Below are 25462 nucleotides of genomic sequence, written 5' to 3' on the forward strand. Positions count from 1 at the left end.
GAGCATCGCAAGATTGAACCCAAAGCTAAGCACTTCTCCCATTGCAAGAAAGATCAATCTAGTAGGCCAAACCAAACTGATAATTCGAAGAGACTTGCAAAGATAAACCAATCATACATAAAAGAATTCGGAGGAGAATCAAATATTGTTCATAGATAATCTGGATCATAAACCCACAATTCATCGGATCTCGACAAACACACCGCAAAAGAAGATTACATCGAATAGATCTCCAAGAAGATCGAGGAGAACTTTGTATTGAGATCCAAAGAGAGAGAAGAAGCCATCTAGCTAATAACTATGGACCCGTAGGTCTGAAATAAACTACTCACACATCACCGAAGAGGCCATGGAGTTGATGTAGAGGCCCTCCGTGATCAATGCCCCCTCTGGCGGAGCTCTGGAGAAGGACCCAAGATGGGATCTCTCAGGTACAGAAGGTTGCGGCGGCGGATCTAGGTTTTCGTGGTGCTCCTGGATGTTTGGGGGGGGCACGTGGAAACATATAGGAGGAAGAAGTACATCGGTGGAGCAACGGAGGGCCCACGAGGGTGGAGGGCGCGCCCCCTGCCTCGTGCCTTACTCCCTTGTTTCTTGATGCCCACTCCAAGTCTCCTAGATCACGTTTGTTGAGAAAACCACGTTCCCAAAGGTTTCATTCCGTTTGGACTCCGTTTGATATTCCTTTTGGCCGAAACCCTAAAATAGGCAAAAAAAATAGCAATTTGGGCTGGGCCGCCGGTTAGTAAGTTAGTCCCAAAAATGATATAAAAGTGTAAAATAAAGCCCATTAACATCCAAAATAGATAATATAACAACATGGAGCAATCAAAAATTATAGATACGTTGGAGACGTATCAAGCATCCCCAAGCTTAATTCCTGCTCATCCTCGAGTAGGTAAATGATAAAAAAAATTGATATGGAATGCTTTCTAACATATTTCTCAACGTAATTTTTCTTTGTTGTAGCATGAATGTTCAGATCCGAAAGATTCAAGATAAAAGTTTAATATTGACATAAAAACAATAATACTTCAAGCATACTAACTAAGCAATCATGTCTTCTCAAAATAACATGGCCAAAGAAAGTTATCCCTACAAAATCATATAGTCTGGCTATGCTCTATCTTCAGCATACAAAATATTTAAATCATGCACAACCCCGATGACAAGCCAAGCAATTGTTTCATACTTTTGATGTTCTCAAACTTTTTCAATCTTCACGCAATATATGAGCGCGAGCCGTGTATATAGCACTATGGTGGAATAGAATGGTGGTTGTGGAGAAGACAAAAAGGAGAAGATAGTCTCACATCAACTAGGCGTATCAACGGGCTATGGAGATGCCCATTAATAGATATCAATGTGAGTGAGTAGGGATTGCCATGCAACGGATGCACTAGAGCTATAAGTATATGAAAGCTCAACAAAAGAAACTAAGTGGGTGTGCATCCAACTTGCTTGCTCACGAAGACCTAGGGCATTTTGAGGAAACCCATCATTGGAATATACAAGACAACTTTTATAATGAAAAATTCCCACTAGTATATGAAAGTAATATCATATGAGACTCTCTATATGAAGAACATGGTGCTACTTTGAAGCACAAGTGTGGAAAAAGGATAGTAGCATTGTCCCTTCTCTCTTTTTCTCTCATTTGTTTTTTTATTTGGGCCTTCTTTCTTTTTTTTTCTTTTTGGCCTCTTTTTTTCCTTTTTTTATTTTTCGTCCGGAGTCTCATCCCGACTTGTGGGGGAATCATAGTCTCCATCATACTTTCCTCACTTGGGACAATGCTCTAATAATGATGATCATCACACTTTATTTACTTACAACTCAAGAATTACAACTCAATACTTAGAACAAAATATGACTCTATGTGAATGCCTCTGGCGGTGTACTGGCATGTGCAATGATGCATCAGTGACATGTATGAAGAATTATGAACGGTGGCTTTGCCACAAATACGATGTCAACTACATGATCATGCAAGCAATATGACAATGATGAAGCGTGTCATAATAACGGAATGGTGGAAAGTTGCATGGCAATATATCTCGGAATGGCTATGGAAATGCCATAATCGGTAGGTACGGTGGCTGTTTTGAGGAAGGTATATGGTGGGTTTATGGTACCGGGGAAATTTGCGCGATACTAGAGAGGCTAGCAATGGTGGAAGGGTGAGAGTGTGTATAATCCATGGACTCAACATTAGTCATAAAGAACTCACATACTTATTGCAAAAATCTACAAGTTATCAAAGCAAAGTATTACGCGCATGCTCCTAGGGGGATAGATTGGTAGGAAAAGACCATCGCTCGTCCCCGACCGCCACTCATAAGGAAGACAATCAATAAATAAATCATGCTCCGACTTCATCAGATACCGGTTCACCATACGTGCATGCTACGGGAATCACAAACTTCAACACAAGTATTTCTCAAATTCACAACTACTCAACTAGCATGACTCTAATAGCACCATCTCCATATCTCAAAACAATTATCAAGTATTGAACTTCTCATAGTATTCAATGCACTTGCATGAAAGTTTTTATTATTGCCATGTTGTTCTAAAGGACTCTCAAATTAATATAAGTGAATCATGAGAGAACAATAGTTTCTATAAAACAAATCCACCACCGTGCTCTAAAAGATATAAGTGAAGCACTAGAGCAAAAACTATATAGCTCAAAAGATATAAGTGAAGCACATAGATTATTCTAATAAATTTCAAATCATGCGAGTCTCTCTCAAAAGGTGTGTACAGCAAGGATGATTGTGGTAAACTAAAAAGAAAAGACTCAAATCATACAAGACGCTCCAAGCAAAACACATATCATGTGATGAATAAAAATATAGCTCCAAGTAAAGTTACCGATAGACGAAGACGAAAGAGGGGATGCCTTCCGGGGCATCCCCAAGCTTAGGCTTTTTGGTGTCCTTGAATTTTAACTTGGGGTGCCATGGCCATCCCCAAGCTTAGGCTCTTTCCACTCTTTGTTCCATTCCATCAAATCTTTACCCAAAACTTGAAAACTTCACAACACAAAACTCAAAATAGAAAATCTCATGAGCTCCGTTAGCGAAAGGAAACAAAACACCACTTCAAGGTACTGTAATGAACTCATTCTTTATTTATATTAGTGTTAAACCTACTGTATTCCAACTTCTCTGTGGTTTATAAACTCTTGTGCTAGCCATAGATTCATCAAAATAAGCAAACAACACAAGAAAAACAGAATCTGTCAAAAACAGAACAGTCTGTAGTAATCTGTAGCTAACGCAAGTTATGGAACCCCAAAAATTCTAAAATAAATTTATGGACGTGAGTAATTTATGTATTAATCATCTGCAAAAAATAATTAACTAAATAGCACCTTCCAAATAAAAATGTTAGCGATTCTCATGAGCGCTAAAGTTTCTGTTTTTTACAGCAAGATCAAAAAGACTTTCCCCAAGTCTTCCCAACGGTTCTACTTGGCACAAACACTAATTAAACACAAAAAGAACAACCAAAACAGAGGCTAGATAAATTATTTATTACTAAACAGGAGCAAAAAGCAAGTAATAAAAATAAAATTGGGTTGCCTCCCAACAAGCACTATCGTTTAACGCCCCTAGCTAGGCATAAAAGCGAAGATAGATCTAGGTATTGCCATCTTTGGTTTTAGGGAAGAAAAGAGAAAAATTATTATATATGGCATTAATCTTTCTATTTTGATAAAGGACGTGGTTGTTAATGGTAGAAGAAAGATTAAGCATTTTACGGAAATTTGCATCTAAGCTAGCTTTCATCTCTTTGATAGATTCGTTTTGGTAGGAGAGAAAAAGAGATGTGGATTCAACCCTCTCATTCATGGGGTGCCCAAATGTGGTTTTCATCTTTTCATAAGTATCTACGGCATCCCCTTCAAGAAAACCTTCTTCAAAATTAGAATCTAGGACATGCTTAAATGAAGAAGGTAGGGCAACATAAAAGCTCTTTAAGTAAATTTCAATTTGGTATTGGGGCACATAGCTGGCCCGGATCCTTAATAGTCTATCCCAAGCATCTTTCAAAGATTCGTCGAGTAAATAACGAAAAATTCCTGAATCATCTTCGTCAAAATTATTAAGATTCTCATTGATAACTTCGGTAGGTCTTTCCATAGCATCATTTTTTATGAGTTTAGAGAGAATAGAAGGATTGTCAAAAGTACTAAAACTCGGTAGAGAACCCCCAACCCTTTTTGATTCCGACATGGTGAAAGAAAGGTGAGCGGAAAAGAGAGGGCGAATAAAACGGCAAGGGTGAAGTGGGGAGAGGAAAACGAGAGGCAAATGGCAAATAATGTAATGCAAGGGATAAGAGTTTGTGATGGGTACTTGGTATGTCTTGACTTGGTAATGGCGCCAGAAATGACTCATTGTTGGGAGTCAAATCTTGACTTGACTTGACTTGGCGCGAATCTCCCCGGCAACGGCGCCAGAAATGGCTCGTTGATGGGAGATAACATTTTGACTTGACTTGGTGTGAGCCTCCCCGGCAACGGCGCCAGAAATCCTTCTTGCTACCTCTTGAGCACTGCGTTGGTTTTACCTTGAAGAGGAAAGGGTGATGCAGCAAAGTAGTGTAAGTATTTCCCTCAGTTTTTGAGAACCAAGGTATCAATCCAGTAGGAGATCACACTCAAGTCCCAGCTGAAGGAAATATGCCCTAGAGGCAATAATAAAGTTATTATTTATTTCCTTATATCATGATAAATGTTTATTATTCATGCTAGAATTGTATTAACCGGAAACATGATACATGTGTGAATACATAAACAAACAGAGTGTCACTAGTATGCCTCTACTTGACTAGCTTGTTAATCAAAGATGGTTATGTTTCCTAACCATAGACATGAGTTGTCATTTTATTAAACGGGACCACATCATTAGGAGAATGATGTGATTGCCATGACCCATTCTGTTAGCTTAGCACTTGATCGTTTAGTTTGTTGCTATTGCTTTCTCCATGACTTATACATGTTCCTATGACTATGAGATTATGCAACTCCCGTTTACCGGAGGAACACTTTGTGTGCTACCAAACGTCACAACGTAACTGGGTGATTATAAAGGTGCTCTATAGGTGTCTCCAAAGGTACTTGTTGGGTTGGCGTATTTCGAGATTAGGATTTGTCACTCCGATTGTCGGAGAGGTATCTCTGGGCCCACTCGGTAATGCACATTACTTAAGCCTTGCAAGCATTACAACTAATGAGTTAGTTGTAGGATGATGTATTACGAAACAAGTAAAGTGACTTGCCGGTAACGAGATTGAACTAGGTATTGAGATACCGACGATCGAATCTTGGGCAAGTAACATACCGATGACAAAGGGAACAACGTATGTTGTTATGCGGTCTGACCGATAAAGATCTTCGTAGAATATGTTGGAGCCAATATGAGCATCCAGGTTCCGCTATTGGTTATTGACCGGAGACATGTCTCAGTCATGTCTACATAGTTCTCGAACCCGTAGGGTCCGCACGCTTAAAGTTTTGATGACGGTTATATTATGAGGTTATGAGTATTGATGTACCGAAGGTTGTTCGGAGTTCCGGTTGTGATCACGGACATGACGAGGAGTTTCGAAATGGTCGATACATGAAGATTGATATATTGGAAGCCTATATTTGGATATCGGAAGTGTTCCAGGAGAAATTGGGATTTTACCGGAGTACCGAGGGGTTACCGGAACCCCCCGGGGGATTAATGGGCCATAGTGGGCCTTAGTGGAGAAGAGGAGAGGCGGGCAGGGCAGGGTCGCGCACCCCTCCCCCTCCCCTAGTCCGAATAGGACAAGGAGAGGGGGCGGCGCCCCCCTTTCCTTCCTCTCTCCCTCCTCTTTCCCCCCTTCTCCTAATCCAACAAGGAAGGGAGGGAGTCCTCCTAGCGCGCCTGTTGGGGAACGTTGTAGAAAACAAAATTTTTCCTATGGTTTCACCAAGATCCATCTAGGAGTTCATCTAGCAATGAGTGATCAGATTGCATCTACATACCTTTGTAGATCACGCGCGGAAGCGTTCAAAGAACGGGGATGAGGAAGGCGTACTCGACGTGATCCAAATCACCGGAGATCCTAGCGCTGAACGGACGGCACCTCCGCGTTCAACACACGTATGGTTAGCGTAACGTCTCCTCCTTCTTGATCCAGCAAGGGGGAAGGAGAGGTTGAGGGAGATGGCTCCAGCAGCAGCACGACGGCGTGGTGGTGATGGAGCTGCAGTACTCCGGCAGGGCTTCGCCAAGCACTATGGAGGAGGAGGATGTGTTGGAGAGGGAGAAGGCGGCACCAAAGGCGTGGATGAAGAGGCCCTCCTTCCCCCACTATATATAGGGAGCCTAGGGGGCGCCGGCCCTAGGAGATCCAATCTCCTAGGGGGGCGGCGGCCAAGGGAGGAATCCCTCCTCCCCAAGGCACCTAGGAGGTGCCTTCCCCTTTTGGGACTCTTCCCCTCTTGAACCCTAGGCGCATGGGCCTCTTGGGGCTGGTGCCCTTGGCCCATATAGGCCAAGGCGCACCCCCTACAGCCCATGTGGCCCCCCGGGGCAGGTGGCCCCACCCGGTGGACCCCCGGGACCCTTCCGGTGGTCCCAGTACAATACCGGTGACCCCGAAACTTGTCCCGATGGCCGAAATAGCACTTCCTATATATAATTCTTTACCTCCGGACCATTCCGGAACTCCTCGTGACGTCCGGGATCTCATCCGGGACTCCGAACAACATTCGGGTTACTGCATATACATATCCCTACAACCCTAGCATCAACGAACCATTAGTGTGTAGACCCTACGGGTTCGGGAGACATGTAGACATGACCGAGACGACTCTCCGGCCAATAAACAACAGCGGGATCTGGATACCCATGTTGGCTCCCACATGCTCCTCGATGATCTCATCGGATGAACCACGATGTCGAGGATTCAAGCAACCCCGCATACAATTCCCTTCGTCAATCGGTATGTTACTTGCCCGAGATCCGATCATCGGTATCCCAATACCTCGTTCAATCTCGTTACCGGCAAGTCACTTTACTCGTACCGTAATGCATGATCCCGTGACCAGACACTTGGTCACTTTGAGCTCATAATGATGATGCATTACTGAGTGGGCCCAGTGATACCTCTCCGTCATACGGAGTGACAAATCCCAGTCTTGATCCGTGTCAACCCAACAGACACTTTCGGCGATACCCGTAGTATACCTTTATAGTCACCCAGTTACGTTGTGACATTTGGTACACCCAAAGCACTCCTACGGTATCCGGGAGTTACACGATCTCATGGTCTAAGGAAAAGATACTTGACATTGGAAAACTCTAGCAAACGAACTATACAATCTTATGCTATGTTTAGGATTGGGTCTTGTCCATCACATCGTTCTCCTAATGATGTGATCCCGTTATCAATGACATCCAATGTCCATAGTCAGGAAACCATGACTATCTGTTGATCAACGAGCTAGTCAACTAGAGGCTTACTAGGGACATGTTGGTGTCTATTATTCATACATGTATTATGATTTCCGGATAACACAATTATAGCATGAATAAAGACAATTATCATGAACAAGGAAACACAATAATAATTCTTTTATTATTGCCTCTAGGGCATATTTCCAACAGTCTCCCACTTGCACTAGAGTCAATAATCTAGTTACATTGTGATGAATCGAACACCCATGGAATTCTGGTGTTGATCATGTTTTGCTCTAGGGAGAGGTTTAGTCAACGGATCTGCTACATTCAGGTCCGTATGTACTTTACAAATATCTATGTCTCCATCTTGAACATTTTCACGAATGGAGTTGAAGCGACGCTTGATGTGCCTTGTCTTCTTGTGAAACCTGGGCTCCTTGGCAAGAGCAATAGCTCCAGTGTTGTCACAGAAGAGTTTGACTAGCCCCGACGCATTGGGTATGACTCCTAGGTCGGTGATGAACTCCTTCACCCAAATTGCTTCATGTGCTGCCTCCGAGGCTGCCATGTACTCCGCTTCACATGTAGATCCCGCCACGACGCTCTGCTTGCAACTGCACCAGCTTACTGCCCCACCATTCAAAATATACACGTATCCGGTTTGTGACTTTGAGTCATCCAGATCTGTGTCGAAGCTAGCGTTGACGTAACCCTTTACGACGAGCTCTTCGTCACCTCCATAAACGAGAAACATTTCCTTAGTCCTTTTCAGGTACTTCAGGATATTCTTGACTGCTGTCCAGTGTTCCTTGCTGGGATTACTTTGGTACCTACCTACCAAACTTACGACAAGGTTTACATCAGGTCTGGTACACAGCATGGCATACATAATAGAACCTATGGCTGAGGCATAGGGGATGACACTCATCTCTTCTATATCTTCTGCCGTGGTCAGACATTGAGCTGAGCTCAATTTCACACCTTGCAACACAGGCAAGAACCCCTTCTTAGACTGATCCATATTGAACTTCTTCAATATCTTATCGAGGTATGTGCTTTGTGAAAGACCTATGAGGCGTCTTGATCTGTCTCTATAGATCTTGATGCCTAATATATAAGTAGCTTCTCCAAGGTCCTTCATTGAAAAACTCTTATTCAAGTAGGCCTTAGTGCTGTCCAAGAGTTCTATATCATTTCCCATCAAAAGTATGTCATCTACATATAATATGAGAAATGCTACAGAGCTCCCACTCACTTTCTTGTAAACGCAGGCTTCTCCATAAGTCTGCGTAAACCCAAACGCTTTGATCATCTCATCAAAGCGAATGGTCCAACTCCGAGATGCTTGCACCAGCCCATAAATCGAGCGTTGGAGCTTGCACACCTTGTTAGCGTTCTTAGGATCGACAAAACCTTCCGGCTGCATCATATACAATTCTTCCTTAAGGAAACCATTAAGGAATGCCGTTTTGACGTCCATTTGCCATATTTCATAATCATAGAATGCGGCAATTGCTAACATGATTCGGACGGACTTCAGCTTCGCTACCGGTGAGAAAGTCTCATCGTAGTCAACCCCTTGAACTTGTCGATAACCCTTAGCGACAAGCCGAGCTTTATAGATGGTCACATTACCATCCGCGTCTGTCTTCTTCTTAAAGATCCATTTATTTTCTATGGCTCGCCGCTCAACGGGCAAGTCAGTCAAAGTCCATACTTCGTTTTCATACATGGATCCTATCTCGGATTTCATGGCTTCTAGCCATTTGTCGGAATCTGGGCCCGCCATCGCTTCTTCATAGTTCGAAGGTTCACCGTTGTCTAACAACATGATTTCCAAGACAGGGTTGCCGTACCACTCTGGTGTGGAACGTGTCCTTGTGGACCTTCGAATTTCAGTAGGAGCTTGATTAGAAGTATCTTGATCATCATCATTAACTTCCTCTCTAGTCGGTGCAGGCACCTCAGGAACATTCTCTTGAGTTGTGCCATTTTCCGGTTCAAGAGGTAATACTTCATCAAGTTCTACTTTCCTCCCACTTACTTCTTTCGAGAGAAACTCTTTCTCTAGAAAGGACCCATTCTTGGCAACAAAGATCTTGCCTTCGGATCTGAGGTAGAAGGTATACCCAATAGTTTCTTTAGGGTATCCTATGAAGACGCATTTTTCCGATTTGGATTCGAGCTTTTCAGGTTGAAGTTTCTTGACATAAGCATCGCATCCCCAAACTTTTAGAAACGACAGCTTAGGTTTCTTCCCAAACCATAATTCATATGGTGTCGTCTCAACGGATTTCGACGGGGCCCTATTTAAAGTGAATGCGGTAGTCTCTAAAGCATAGCCCCAAAAAGATAGCGGTAAATCGGTAAGAGACATCATACATCGCACCATATCTAATAGAGTGTGATTACGACGTTCGGACACACCATTACGCTGAGGTGTTCCAGGCGGCGTGAGCTGTGAAACTATTCCACATTTTCTTAAGTGTGTGCCAAACTCATGACTCAAGTATTCTCCTCCACGATCTGATCGCAGGAACTTGATTTTCCTGTCACGTTGATTCTCAACCTCACTCTGAAATTCCTTGAACTTTTCAAAGGTTTCAGACTTGTGTTTCATTAAGTAGATATACCCATATCTACTCAAGTCATCAGTGAGGGTGAGAACATAACGATAGCCACCGCGAGCCTCAACACCCATTGGACCGCACACATCAGTATGTATAATTTCCAATAAGTTGGTTGCTCGCTCCATTGTTCCTGAGAACGGAGTCTTGGTCATTTTACCCATGAGGCATGGTTCGCACGTGTCAAATGATTCGTAATCAAGAGACTCTAAAAGTCCATCAGCATGGAGCTTCTTCATGCGTTTGACACCTATGTGACCAAGGCGGCAGTGCCACAAGTATGTGGGACTATCATTATCAATCTTACATCTTTTGGTACTCACATTATGAACATGTGTAGCATTACGCTCGAGATTCATTAAGAATAAACCATTCACCACCGGAGCATGACCATAAAACATATCCCTCATATAAATAGAACAACCATTATTCTCGGATTTAAATGAGTAGCCATCTCGTATTAAACGAGATCCCGATACAATGTTCATGCTCAAAGCTGGCACTAAATAACAATTATTGAGATTTAAAACTAATCCCGTAGGTAAATGAAGAGGCAGCGTGCCGACGGCGATCACATCGACCTTGGAACCATTCCCGACGCGCATCGTCACCTCGTCCTTCGCCAGTCTCCGCTTATTCCGCAGCTCCTGCTTTGAGTTACAAATGTGAGCAACTGCACCGGTATCAAATACCCAGGAGCTACTACGAGTACTGGTAAGGTACACATCAATTACATGTATATCACATATACCTTTCGTTTTGCCGGCCTTCTTGTCCGCTAAGTATTTGGGGCAGTTCCACTTCCAGTGACCACTTTCCTTGCAATAAAAGCACTCAGTCTCGGGCTTGGGTCCATTCTTTGGCTTCTTCCCGGCAGCTTGCTTGCCGGGCGTGGCAACTCCCTTGCCATCCTTCTTGAAGGTTTTCTTACCCTTGCCTTTCTTGAACTTAGTGGTTTTATTCACCATTAACACTTGATGTTCCTTTTTGACTTCTACCTCTGCTGATTTCAGCATTGCAAATACTTCAGGAATGGTCTTGTCCATCCCCTGCATATTGAAGTTCATCACAAAGCTCTTGTAGCTCGGTGGAAGCGACTGAAGGATTCTGTCAATGACCGCGTCATCCGGGAGATTAACTCCCAGCTGAGTCAAGCGGTTATGCAACCCAGACATAGTGAGTATGTGCTCGCTGACAGAACTGTTTTCCTCCATCTTACAGCTGAAGAACTTGTCGGAGACTTCATATCTCTCGACCCGGGCATGAGCTTGGAAAACCATTTTCAGCTCTTCGAACATCTCATATGTTCTGTGTCTCTCAAAACGCTTTTGGAGCCCCGGCTCTAAGCTGTAAAGCATGCCGCACTGAACGAGGGAGTAGTCATCGGTACGTGCCTGCCAAGCGTTCATAACGTCTTGTTCTGCAGGAAGAACAGGTGCGTCACCCAGCGGTGCTTGTAGGACATAATCTTTCTTGGCAGCTATGAGGATGATCCTCAGGTTCCGGACCCAGTCCGTGTAGTTGCTGCCATTGTCTTTCAGCTTGGTTTTCTCTAGGAACGCGTTGAAGTTGAGGACTACATTGGCCATTTGATCTACAAGACATATTGTAAAATTTTAGACTAAGTTCATGATAATTAAGTTCATCTAATCAAATTATTCAATGAACTCCCACTTAGATAGACATCCCTCCTGTAATCTAAGTATAACATGATCCGAGTTAACTAGGTTGTGTCCGATCATCACGTGAGACGGACTAGTTAACATCGGTGAACATCTTCATGTTGATCGTATCTTCTATACGACTCATGCTCGACCTTTTGGTCTTTTGTGTTTCGAGGCCATGTCTGTACATGCTAGGCTCGTCAAGTCAACCTAAGTGTTTGTATGTGTAAATCTGTCTTACACCCGTTGTATGTGAACGTTGGAATCTATCACACCCGATCATCACGTGGTGCTTCGAAACAACGAACTGTCGCAATGGTGCACAGTTAGGGAGAACACTTTCTTGAAATTAATATGAGGGATCATCTTATTTACTACCGTCATTCTAAGCAAACAAGATGCAAAAACATGATAAACATCACATGCAATCAAATAATAATAGTGACATGATATGGCCAATATCACATAGCTCCTTTGATCTCCATCTTGGGGCTCCATAATCATCTTGTCACCGGCATGACACCATGATCTCCATCATCATGATCTCCATCATCGTGTCTCCATGAAGTTGCTCGCCAACTATTACTTCTACTACTATGGCTAACGCGTTTAGCAATAAAGTAAAGTAATTTACATGGCGTTTCTCAATGACACACAGGTCATACAAAAAATAAAGACAACTCCTATGGCTCCTGCCGTTGTCATACTCATCGACATGCAAGTCGTGATTCCTATTACAATAGCATGAACCATCTCATACATCACATATATGGCATTCATCATTCATCACAACTTTGGCCATATCATATCACAAAGCACTTGCTGCAAAAACAAGTTAGACGTCCTCTAATTGTTGTTGCAAGTTTTACGTGGCTGAAATAGGGTTCTAGCAAGAACGTTTTCTTACCTACGTGAAAGCCACAACGTGATTTGTCAACTTCTATTTACCCTTCATAAGGACCCTTTTCATCGAATCCGCTCCAACTAAAGTGGGAGAGACAGACACCCGCCAGCCACCTTATGCAACTTGTGCATGTTAGTCGGTAGAACCGGTCTCACGTAAGCGTACGTGTAAGGTTGGTCCGGGCCGCTTCATCCCACAATACCGTTGAAGCAAGATAAGACTAGTAGCGGCAAGAAAGTTGACAACATCAACGCCCACAACCAATTGTGTTCTACTCGTGCAAGAGAACTACGCATAGACCTAGCTCATGATTCCACTGTTGGGGAACGTTGTAGAAAAGAAAAAATTTCCTACGGTTTCACCAAGATCCATCTAGGAGTTCATCTAGAAACGAGTGATCGGATTGCATCTACATACCTTTGTAGATCACGCGCGGAAGTGTTCAAAGAACGGGGATGAGGAAGGCGTACTCGACGTGATCCAAATCACCGGAGATCCTAGCGCCGAACGGACGGCACCTCCGCGTTCAACACACGTACGGTTAGTGTAACGTCTCCTCCTTCTTGATCCAGCAAGGGGGAAGGAGAGGTTGAGGGAGATGGCTCCAGCAGCAGCACGGCGGCGTGGTGGTGATGGAGCTGCAGTACTCCGGCAGGGCTTCGCCAAGCACTATGGAGGAGGAGGATGTGTTGGAGAGGGAGAAGGAGGCACCAAAGGCGTGGATGAAGAGGCCCTCCTTCCCCCACTATATATAGGGAGCCTAGGGGGGCGCCGGCCCTAGGAGATCCAATCTCCTAGGGGGGCGGCGGCCAAGGGAGGAATCCCTCCTCCCCAAGGCACCTAGGAGGTGTCTTCCCCTTTTGGGACTCTTCCCCTCTTGAACCCTAGGCGCATGGGCCTCTCGGGGCTGGTGCCCTTGGCCCATATAGGCCAAGGCGCACCCCCTAAAACCCATGTGGCCCCCCAGGGCAGGTGGCCCCACCCGGTGGACCCCCAGGGCCCTTCCGGTGGTCCCGGTACAATACCGGTGACCCCAAAACTTGTCCCGATGGCCGAAATAGCACTTCCTATATATAATTCTTTACCTTCGGACCATTTAGGAACTCCTCGTGACGTCCGGGATCTCATCCGGGACTCCGAACAACATTCGGGTTACTGCATATACATATCCCTACAACCCTAGCGTCACCGAACCTTAAGTGTGTAGACCCTACGGGTTCGGGAGACATGTAGACATGACCGAGACGACTCTCCGGCCAATAAACAACAACAGGATCTGGATACCCATGTTGGCTCCCACATGCTCCTCGATGATCTCATCGGATGAACCACGATGTCGAGGATTCAAGCAACCCCGCATACAATTCCCTTCGTCAATCGGTATGTTACTTGCCCGCGATCCGATCGTCGGTATCCCAATACCTCGTTCAATCTCGTTACCGGCAAGTCACTTTACTCGTACCGTAATGCATGATCCCGTGACCAGACACTTGGTCACTTTGAGCTCATTATGATGATGCATTACTGAGTGGGCCTAGTGATACCTCTCCGTCATACGGAGTGACAAATCCCAGTCTTGATCTGTGTCAACCCAACAGACACTTTCGGAGATACCCGTAGTATACCTTTATAGTCACCCAGTTACGTTGTGACGTTTGGTACACCCAAAGCACTCCAACGGTGTCCGGGAGTTACACGATCTCATGGTCTAAGGAAAAGATACTTGACATTGGAAAACTCTAGCAAAAGAACTATACGATCTTATGCTATGTTTAGGATTGGGTCTTGTCCATCACATCATTCTCCTAATGATGTGATCCCGTTATCAATGACATCCAATGTCCATAGTCAGGAAACCATGACTATCTGTTGATCAACAAGCTAGTCAACTAGAGGCTTACTAGGGACATGTTGGTGTCTATTATTCACACATGTATTACGATTTCTGGATAACACAATTATAGCATGAATAAAGACAATTATCATGAACAAGGAAATATAATAATAATTCTTTTATTATTGCCTCTAGGGCATATTTCCAACAACGCCTCCTCCTGGCCAGAAGCACCTCCCCCCCTTGCTCCTTTATATATGGGGGCAGGGGCACCCCATAGACACAACAATTGATTTGATCTTTTAGCCGTGTGCGGTGCCCCCCACCACCATAGTCCACCTCGATAATACTGTAGCGGTGCTTAGGCGAAGCCCTGCGTCAGTAGAACATCATCATCATCACCACACCGTCATGCTGACGAAACTCTCGCTCAACACTCGGCTGGATCGGAGTTTGAGGGACGTCATCGGACTGAACGTGTGCTGATCTCGGAGGTGCTGTGCATTCGGTACTTGGTCGGTCGGATCGTGAAGACGTACGACTATATCAACCGCGTTGTGCTAACTCTTCCGCTTTCGGTCTACGACGGTACGTGGACAACACTCTCCCCTCTCGTTGCTATGCATCACCATGATCTTGTGTGTGCGTAGGAATTTTTTTGAAATTGCTTCGTTCCCCGACAGTGGCATCAGTGCCAGGTTTTATGCGTAGATGTCATATGCACGAGTAGAACACAAGTGAGTTGTGGGCGATATAAGTCATACTGCTTACCAGCATGTCATACTTTGGTTCGGCGGTATTGTTGGATGAAGCGGCCCGGACCGACATTACGCGTACGCTTACGCGAGACTGGTTCTACCGACGTGTTTTGCACATAGGTGGCTGGTGGGTGTTAGTTTCTCCAACTTTAGTTGAACTGAGTGTGGCTACGCCCGGTCCTTGCGAAGGTTAAAACAACACCAACTTGACAAACTATCATTGTGGTTTTGATGCATAGGTAAGAACGGTTCTTGCTCAGCCCGTAGCAGCCACGTAAAACTTGCAACAACAAAGTAGAGGACGTCTAACTTGTTTTTGCAGGGCATGTTGTGATGTGATATGGTCAAAGCTTGATGCTAAATTTTATTGTATTAGATGATCATGTTTTGTAACTGAGTTATTGGCAACTGGTAGGAGCCATATGGTTGTCGCTTTACTGCATGCAATGCAACCTGTAATGCTTTACTTTATCACTAAGCGGTAGCAATAGTCGTAGAAGCATAAGATTGGCGAGACGACAACGATGCTACGATGGAGATCAAGGTGTCATGCCGGTGACGATGGTGATCATGATGGTGCTTCGGAGATGGAGATCACAAGCACAAGATGATGATGGCCATATCATATCACTTATATTGATTGCATGTGATGTTTATCTTTTATGCATCTTATCTTGCTTTGATTGACGGTAGCATTATAAGATGATCTCTCACTAAATTTCAAGATAAAAGTGTTCTCCCTGAGTATGCACCATTGCCAAAGTTCGTTGTGCCCAGACACCACATGATGATCGGGTGTGATAAGCTCTACGTCCATCTACAACGGGTGCAAGCCAGTTTTGCACACGCAGAATACTCGGGTTAAACTTGACGAGCCTAGCATATGCAGATATGGCCTCGGAACACTGAGACCGAAAGGTCGAGCATGAATCATATAGTAGATATGATCAACATAGTGATGTTCACCATTGAAAGCTACTCCATTTCACGTGATGATCGGTTATGGTTTAGTTGATATGGATCATGTGATCACTTAGAGGATTAGAGAGATGTCTATCTAGGTGGGAGTTCTTAAGTAATATGATTAATTGAACTTAAATTTATCATGAACTTAGTACCTGATAGTATCTTGCTTGTCTATGTTGTTTGTAGATAGATGGCCCATGTCGTTGTTCCGTTGAATTTTAATGCATTCCTTGAGAAAGCAAAGTTGAAAGATGATGGTAGCAATTACACAGACTGGGTCCGTAACTTGAGGATTATCCTCATTGCTTCACAGAAAAGTTATGTCCTGGAAGCACTGCTAGGTGTACCACCTGCGCCAGCAACTGCAGACATTGTAAATGCCTGGCAGTTGCGTGTTGATGACTACTCGATAGTTCTGTGTGCCATGCTTTATGGCTTAGAACCGGGACTTCAACGACGTTTTGAACGTCATGGAGCATATGAGATGTTCCAGGAGTTGAAGTTAATATTTCAAAAGAATGCCCGGATTGAGAGATATGAAGTCTCCAATAAGTTCTACAGCTGCAAGATGGAGGAGAATAGTTCTGTCAGTGAGCATATACTCAAGATGTCTGGGTACTGCAATCACTTCATTCAACTGGGAGTTAATCTTCCGGATGATAGCATCATTGACAGAATTCTTCAATCACTGCCACCAAGCTACAAAAGCTTCATGAAGAACTATAACATGCAAGGGATGGATAAGACGATTCCTGAGATCTTCGCAATGCTAAAGGCTGCGGAGGTAGAAATCAAGAAGGAGCATCAAGTGTTGATGGTCAATAAGACCACCAGTTTCAAGAAAAAGGGCAAAGGGAAGAATAAGGGGAACTTCAAGAAGAACAGCAAACAAGTTGCTGCTCAAGAGAAGAAACCCAAGTCTGGACCTAAGCCTGAGACTGAGTGGTTCTACTGCAAGCAGACTGGTCACTAGAAGCGGAACTGCCCCAAGTATTTGGCGGATAAGAAGGATGGCAAGGTGAACAAAGGTATATGTGATATACATGTTATTGACGTGTACCTTACCAGAGCTTGCAGTAGCACCTGGGTATTTGATATTGGTTCTGTTGCTAATATTTGAAACTCAAAACAGGGACTACGGATTAAGCGAACACTAGCCAAGGACGAGGTGACGATGCGCGTGGGAAACGGTTCCAAAGTTGATGTGATCGCCGTCGGCACGCTACCTCTACATCTACCTTCGGGATTAGTTTTAGACCTAAATAATTGTTATTTGGTGCCAGCGTTGAGCATGAACATTATATCTGGATCTTGTTTGATGCGAGACGGTTATTCATTTAAATCAGAGAATAATGGTTGTTCTATTTATATGAGTAATATCTTTTATGGTCATGCACCCTTGAAGAGTGTTCTATTTTTGATGAATCTCGATAGTAGTGATACACATATTCATAATGTTGAAGCCAAAAGAAGCAGAGTTGATAATGATAGTGCAACTTATTTGTGGCACTGCCGTTTAGGTCATATCCGTGTAAAGCGCATGAATAAACTCCATACTGATGGACTTTTGGAACCACTTGATTATGAATCACTTGGTACTTGCGAACCGTGCCTCATGGGCAAGATGACTAAACCGCCATTCTCCGGAACTATGGAGCGAGAAACTGATTTATTGGAGATCATACATACTGATGTATGTGGACCAATGAATATTGAGGCTCGCGGCGGGTATCGTTATTTTCTCACCTTCATAGATGATTTAAGCAGATATGGGTATATCTAGTTAATGAAGCATAAGTCTGAAACATTTGAAAAGTTCAAAGAATTTCATAGTGAAGTTGAAAATCATCGTAACAAGAAAAAAAAGTTTCTAAGATCAGACCGTGGAGGAGAATATTTGAGTTACGAGTTTGGTCTACATTTAAAACAATGCGGAATAGTTTCGCAACTCACACCACCCGGAACACCACAGCGTAATGGTGTGTCTGAACGTCATAATCCTACTTTACTAGATATGGTGTGATCCATGATGTCTCTTACTGATTTACCGCTATCATTTTGGGGTTATGCTTTAGAGACGACCGCATTCACGTTAAACCATCAAAATCCGTTGAGACGACGCCTTATGAACTGTGGTTTGGCAAGAAACCAAAGTTGTCGTTTCTTAAAGTTTGGGGCTGCGATGCTTATGTGAAAAAGCTTCAACCTGATAAGCTCGAAACCAAATCGGAGAAATGTGTCTTCATAGGATACCCAAAGGAGACTGTTGGGTACACCTTCTATCACAGATCCGAAGGCAAGACATTCGTTGCTAAGAATGGATCCTTTCTAGAGAAGGAGTTTCTCTCAAAAGAAGTGAGTGGGAGGAAAGTAGAACTTGATGAGGTAACCATACCTGCTCCCTTATTGGAAAGTAGTTCATCATAGAAACCGGTTCCTGTGACGTCTTTACCATTCGTGAGGAAGTTAATGATGATGATCATGGAACTTCAGATCAAGTTGTTACTGAACCTCGTAGGTCAACCATAGTAAGATCCACACCAGAGTGGTACGGTAATCCTGTTCTGGAGGTTATGTTACTGGACCATGACGAACCTACAAACTATGAAGAAGCGATGGTGAGCCCAGATTCCGAAAAATGGCTTGAGGCCATGAAATCTGAGATGGGATCCATGTATGAGAACAAAGTGTGGACTTTGGTTGACTTGCCCGTTGATCAGCAAGCCATCGAGAATAAATGGATCTTCAAGAAGAAGACAGACGCTGACGGTAATGTTACTGTCTACAAAGCTAGACTTTTTGCAAAAGGTTTTCGACCAGTTCAAGGAGTTGACTACGATGAGACCTTCTCACCCGTAGCGATGCTTAAGTCCATCCGAATCATGTTAGCAATTGCCGCATTTTATGATTATGAAATTTGGCAAATGGATGTAAAAACTGCATTCCTGAATGGATTTCTGGAAGAAGAGTTGTATATGATGCAACCTGAAGGTTTTATCGATCCAAAGGGAACTAACAAAGTGTGCAAGCTCCAGCGATCCATTTATGAACTGGTGCAAGCCTCTCAGAGTTGGAATAAACGCTTTGATAGTGTGATCAAAGCATTTGGTTTTATACAGACTTTTGGAGAAGCCTGTATTTACAAGAAAGTAAGTGGGAGCTCTGTAGCATTTCTGATATTATATGTGGATGACATATTGCTGATTGGAAATGATATAGAATTTCTGGATAGCATAAAGGGATACTTGAATAAGAGTTTTTCAATGAAAGACCTCGGTGAAGCTGCTTATATATTGGGCATCAAGATCTATAGAGATAGATCAAGACGCTTAATTGGACTTTCACAACGCACATACCTTGACAAAGTTTTGAAGAAGTTCAAAATGGATTAAGCAAAGAAAGGGTTTTTGCATGTGTTACAAGGTGTGAAGTTGAGTAAGACTCAGTGCCTGACCACTTCAGAAGATAGAGAGAAGATGAAAGATGTTCCCTATGCTTCAGCCATAGGCTCTATCACGTATGCAATGCTGTGTACCAGACCTGATGTGTGCCTTGATATAAGTCTACCAGGGAGGTACCAGAGTAATCCAGGAGTGGATCACTGGACAGCGGTCAAGAACATCCTGAAATACCTGAAAAGGACTAAGGATATGTTTCTCGTTTATGGAGGTGACAAAGAGTTCATTGTAAATGGTTACGTTGATGCAAGCTTTGACACTGATCCAGACGATTCTAAATCGCAAACCGGATACATGTTTACATTGAACGGTGGAGCTGTCAGTTGGTGCAGTTCTAAACAAAGCGTTGTGGCGGGATCTACGTGTGAAGCGGAGTACATAGCTGCTTCGAAAGCAGCAAATGAAGGAGTCTTGGTGAAGGAGTTCATATCCGATCTAGGTGTCATATCTAGTGCATCGGGTCCAATGAAAATCTTTTGTGACAATACTGGAGCAATTGCCTTGCCGAAGGAATCCAGATTTCACAAAAGAACCAAGAAAATCAAGAGACGCTTCAATTCCATCCGGGATCTAGTCCAGGTGGGAGACATAGAAAATTGCAAGATACATACGGATCTAAATGTTGCATACCCGTTGACTAAGCCTCTTCCACGAGCAAAACATGATCAGCACCAAGACTCCATGGGTGTTAGAATCATTACTGTGTAATCTAGATTATTGACTCTAGTGCAAGTGGGAGACTGAAGGAAATATGCCCTAGAGGCAATAATAAAGTTATTATTTATTTCCTTATATCATGATAAATGTTTATTATTCATGCTAGAATTGTATTAACCGGAAACACGATACATGTGTGAATACATAAACAAACCGAGTGTCACTAGTATGCCTCTACTTGACTAACTCGTTAATCAAAGATGGTTATGTTTCCTAACCATAGACATGAGTTGTCATTTGATTAAACGGGATCACATCATTAGGAGAATGAGGTGATTGACATGACCCATTCCGTTAGCTTAGCACTTGATCGTTTAGTTTGTTGCTATTGCTTTCTTCATGACTTATACATATTCCTATGATTATGAGATTATGCAACTCCCATTTAACGGAGGAACACTTTGTGTTCTACCAAACGTCACAACGTAACTGGGTGATTATAAAGGTGCTCTACAGGTGTCTCCAAAGGTACTTGTTGGGTTGGCGTATTTCGAGATTAGGATTTGTCACTCCGATTGTCAGAGAGGTATCTCTGGGACCACTCGGTAATGCACATCACTTAAGCCTTGCAAGCATTACAACTAATGAGTTAGTTGCGGGATGATGTATTACGGAACGAGTAAAGAGACTTGCCGGTAACGAGATTGAACTAGGTATTGAGATACCGACGATCGAATCTCGGGAAAGTAACATACCGTTAATAAAGGGAACACCGTATGTTGTTATGCGGTCTGACCAATAAAGATCTTCGTAGAATATGTGGAAGCCAATATGAGCATCCAGGTTCTGCTATTGGTTATTGACCGGAGATGTGTCTCGGTCATGTCTACATAGTTCTCGAACCCGTAGGGTCCTCATGCTTAAAGTTTCGATGACGGTTATATTATGAGTTTATGAGTTTTGATGTACCAAAGGTTGTTCAGAGTTCCGGATGTGATCACGGACATGACAAGGAGTCTCGAAATGGTCGAGACATGAAGATTGATATATTGGAAGCCTATATTTGGATATCGGAAGTGTTCCGAGAGAAATCGGGATTTTACCGGTGTACCGAGGGGTTACCGGAACCCCCCGGGGGATTAATGGGCCATAGTGGGCCTTAGTGGAGAAGAGGAGAGGCGGCCAGGGCAGGGCCGCGCGCCCCTCCCCTAGTCCGAATAGGACAAGGAGAGGGGGGCGGCGCCCCCCCCCCCTTTCCTTCCACTCTCCCTCCTCTTTCCCCCCTTCTCCTAATCCAACAAGGAAGGGAGGGAGTCCTACTCCCGGTGGGAGTAGGACTCCTCCTGGCGCGCCTCCTCCTGGCCGGCCGCACCCCCCCCCTTGCTCCTTTATATACGGGGGCAGGGGGCACCCCATAGACACAATAATTGATTTGATCTTTTAGCCGTGTGCAGTGCCCCCCTCCACCATAGTCCACCTCGATAATACTGTAGCGGTGCTTAGGCGAATCCCTGCATCGGTAGAACATCATCATCGTCACCACGCCGTCGTGCTGATGAAACTCTCCCTCAACACTCGGCTGGATCAGAGTTCGAGGGACATCATCGGACTGAACGTGTGCTGAACTCGGAGGTGTCGTGCGTTCGGTACTTGATCGGTCGGATCATGAAGACGTACGACTACATCAACCGCGTTGTGCTAACGCTTCTGCTTTCGGTCTACGAGGGTACATGGACAACACTCTCCCCTCTCGTTGCTATGCATCACCATGATCTTGTGTGTGCGTAGGAATTTTTTTGAAATTACTTCGTTCCCCAAACACGCACCTACACAAACAAATAAGAACCTCGCAACCAACGCGATAAAGGGGTTGTCAAGCCCTTCACGGTCACTTACGAGAGTGAGGTCTGATAGATATGATAAGATAATATTTTTATGATAAAGAGAAATAAAGATGCAAAGTAAAATAAATGGCAAAGGAAATAGCTAAGTGTTGGAAGAATTAATATGATGAATGATAGACCCGGGGGCCATAGGTTTCACTAGTGGCTTCTCTCAAGAGCATAAGTATTACGGTGGGTAAACGAATTACTGACGAGCAATTGATAGAATTGAGCATAGTTATGATAATATCTAGGTACGATCATGTATATGGGCATCACGTCCGAGACAAGTAGACCGAAACGATTCTGCATCTACTACTATTACTCCACACATCGACCGCTATCCAGCATGCATCTAGAGTATTAAGTTCATAAGAATAGAGTAATGCTTTAAGGAAGACGACATGATGTAGAGCGATAAACTCATGCACTATGATATAAACCCAATCTTTTTATCCTCGATGGCAACAGTACAATACGTGTCGGTTCCCTTTCTTTCACTGGGATCGAGCACCGCAACATTGAACCCAAAGCTAAGCACTTCTCCCATTGCAAGAAAGATCAATCTAGTAGGCCAAACCAAACTGATAATTTGAAGAGACTTGCAAAGATAAACCAATCATACATAAAAGAATTCAGAGGAGAATAAAATATTGTTCATAGATAATCTGGATCATAAGCCCACAATTCATCGGATCTTGACAAACACACCGCAAAAGAAGATTACATCGAATAGATCTCCAAGAAGATCGAGGAGAACTTTGTATTGAGATCAAAAGAGAGAGAAGAAGCCATCTAGCTAATAACTATGGACCCGTAGGTCTGAAGTAAACTACTCACACATCACCGGAGAGGCCATGGAGTTGATGTAGAGGCCCTCCATGATCAATGCCCCCTCCGGCGGAGCTCTGGAAAAGGCCCCAAGATGGGATCTCTCGGGTACAGAAGGTTGCGGCGGTGAAATTAGGTTTTCGTGGTGCTCCTGGATGTTTGGGGGGTATGTGGATATATATAGGAGGAAGAAGTACGTCGGTGGAGCAACGGAGGGCCCACGAGGGTGGAGGGCGCGCCCAGGGGGTAGGCGCGCTGCCCCTGCCTCGTGCCTTCCTCCCTTGTTTCTTGACGCCCACTCCAAGTCTCCTGGATCACATTTGTTGAGAAAATCATGTTCCCGAAGGTTTCATTCTGTTTGGACTCCGTTTGATATTCCTTTTCTTCGAAACCCTAAAATAGGCAAAAAAACAGCAATTTGGGTTGGGCCTTCGGTTAGTAGGTTAGTCCCAAAAATGATATAAAAGTGTAAAATAAAGCCCATTAACATCCAAAATAGATAATATAATAGCATGGAGCAATCAAAAATTATAGATACGTTGGAGATTTATCAGCCATCGCGCCAGATTTTTTCATGGCCTTCTAGATGTGGTGGGAGGAGATAAGGCTGATTGTGAGAGACAAGGAGTTGTTTGTAAATAGGGAACAAGTGCGGTATATTTTTGCAAAACTAGAGAAGTTTGGTTTGTATGCGTCGGATCTAGATCCGACGGCTATTGGTGAAAGATGGCAGGCACAACATCATCACCAACTCAGGACCTCTTTGATTCGCAGGATTTTGAAAACGCAGGAATAGGACACGGCAATATTACAAGTTTCAAATTGATATTACAAATGTTAGGAGTAATGCTGCACCTACGAAGAGGGAATCTAGGAAGTTTACGTAAGAACTTTCATTACTTTAGGTGGATGCAGCATTATCGTACAAACTAAAATCCACCGCCCTGACAAGCCACTAATGGGCAAATAAATTTTCGAGTATTAGGCCACTTGATGTTTCAAAAACAAGTTCAGCTTCTGCGGAGACTTTGTCATTGAGGCTTAGACGCTTGCGGTGATAAGCACGCCATTCATTGTTGCGCCAGAGAACGCTAAACCTCATTACCTTGAGCACACTTGCCTCCAGAACAAAGAACCTAGCCAATTTAATCTCATATGTGCTGCCTCGGTAGTCGATCAAATCAATTTCTGTAAGATGGAGATCAAGGCATTCGATGAGATTGTTATAGTGCAGCACATTTTTCACTTTTGGGTCATTTATCTGCAAAAGAAGAGAACATATTAGAGAAGCTAGCTATATAAGATTGCAGTGTGTCATCAAGAGGTACCAATATCATTTGGTCATACGATAGGGTTGGCTGGCTAGTGATATTTTCTCTCTCTCTCTCTCTCTTTCTCTTTCCTCTCATTGACCTAGGAGCACGTGAAGAGCTTGGGCATTTGCTGCCTTCCACTATGTGGCCGATGCCATATTTCTCAAAAGTATGCCACATAATACGCATCGATGTCAAATCAAAAGATTTTGCCACCGCTCTCGCAAGGTGAGAGAGTTGGCACCGCTGTGCACACAGACTCACATGTATAAAAAAATCAATCAAACCAACTACACCAGCCTCTCACTCTCCCAAACAAGTGTTTTTATTGCCTTAGTCCTCTCTCTCTCCCACGCTAGTGTTTTTTTATTGCGTGAGTTAATTTGGCACCGGAGCAAAGTAGGTGATCCAAATTGGGGCACCAGGTGAGCAATGGAGGGGCATCAATGCCAAATGCATCACAAGTGAATTTGGCATGTGTTTTGGCCTACATAGTGGAGGGCCGTTATAGCCACTTTTGTACTACCTCATATTTAGTGTAAAATTTTGACCATAGATTTACCTAACTAAATGCCGATGCATGTCACCAAAAATTATACCATTTGAAATTATGTTCAAATACGAATCCAACGATATAATTTTTAGTGACATGCATTAACATTTTGTCAGTTAAATCTATGGTCTAATTTTGATACTACAAAATAGGAAGAGTAAACCAGGATGGAGGTAGTACTTGCTCTTAGGGTAACCATAGAGTTACTAGTCTAAGTTACTTTCCACTACGACTAGCCTAGGCTACTATATTAGTACAACAACAAAACGATGCAGGTGATCATGTGAGAAAAAAATACTAAAAACATTTCTTTTAGTGCACTGCATAGATGATGTTTTGAACACTACACTTGTCATCATAATTTGGGAAAATTACAAAAAAAATTGAGCTACGTTGTGATTACCGTTTACTAATAGGAAATAAGTTTCACCTCGATGAGTAGCTTCTCCGTGCACGGAAAGTATGTAAGGAATCCAACAACTTGATCCAGATTGGGGCCGATAGATTTTATTGCCAAGATCTTCACTTTGCGCATAGACTGGGTCAAGCTTGTGGGAATCATTTTC

This window comes from Triticum dicoccoides, chromosome 7A (genome assembly GCF_002162155.2).
Source record: "Triticum dicoccoides isolate Atlit2015 ecotype Zavitan chromosome 7A, WEW_v2.0, whole genome shotgun sequence".
In the NCBI taxonomy this organism is placed as follows: Eukaryota; Viridiplantae; Streptophyta; class Magnoliopsida; order Poales; family Poaceae; genus Triticum; species Triticum dicoccoides.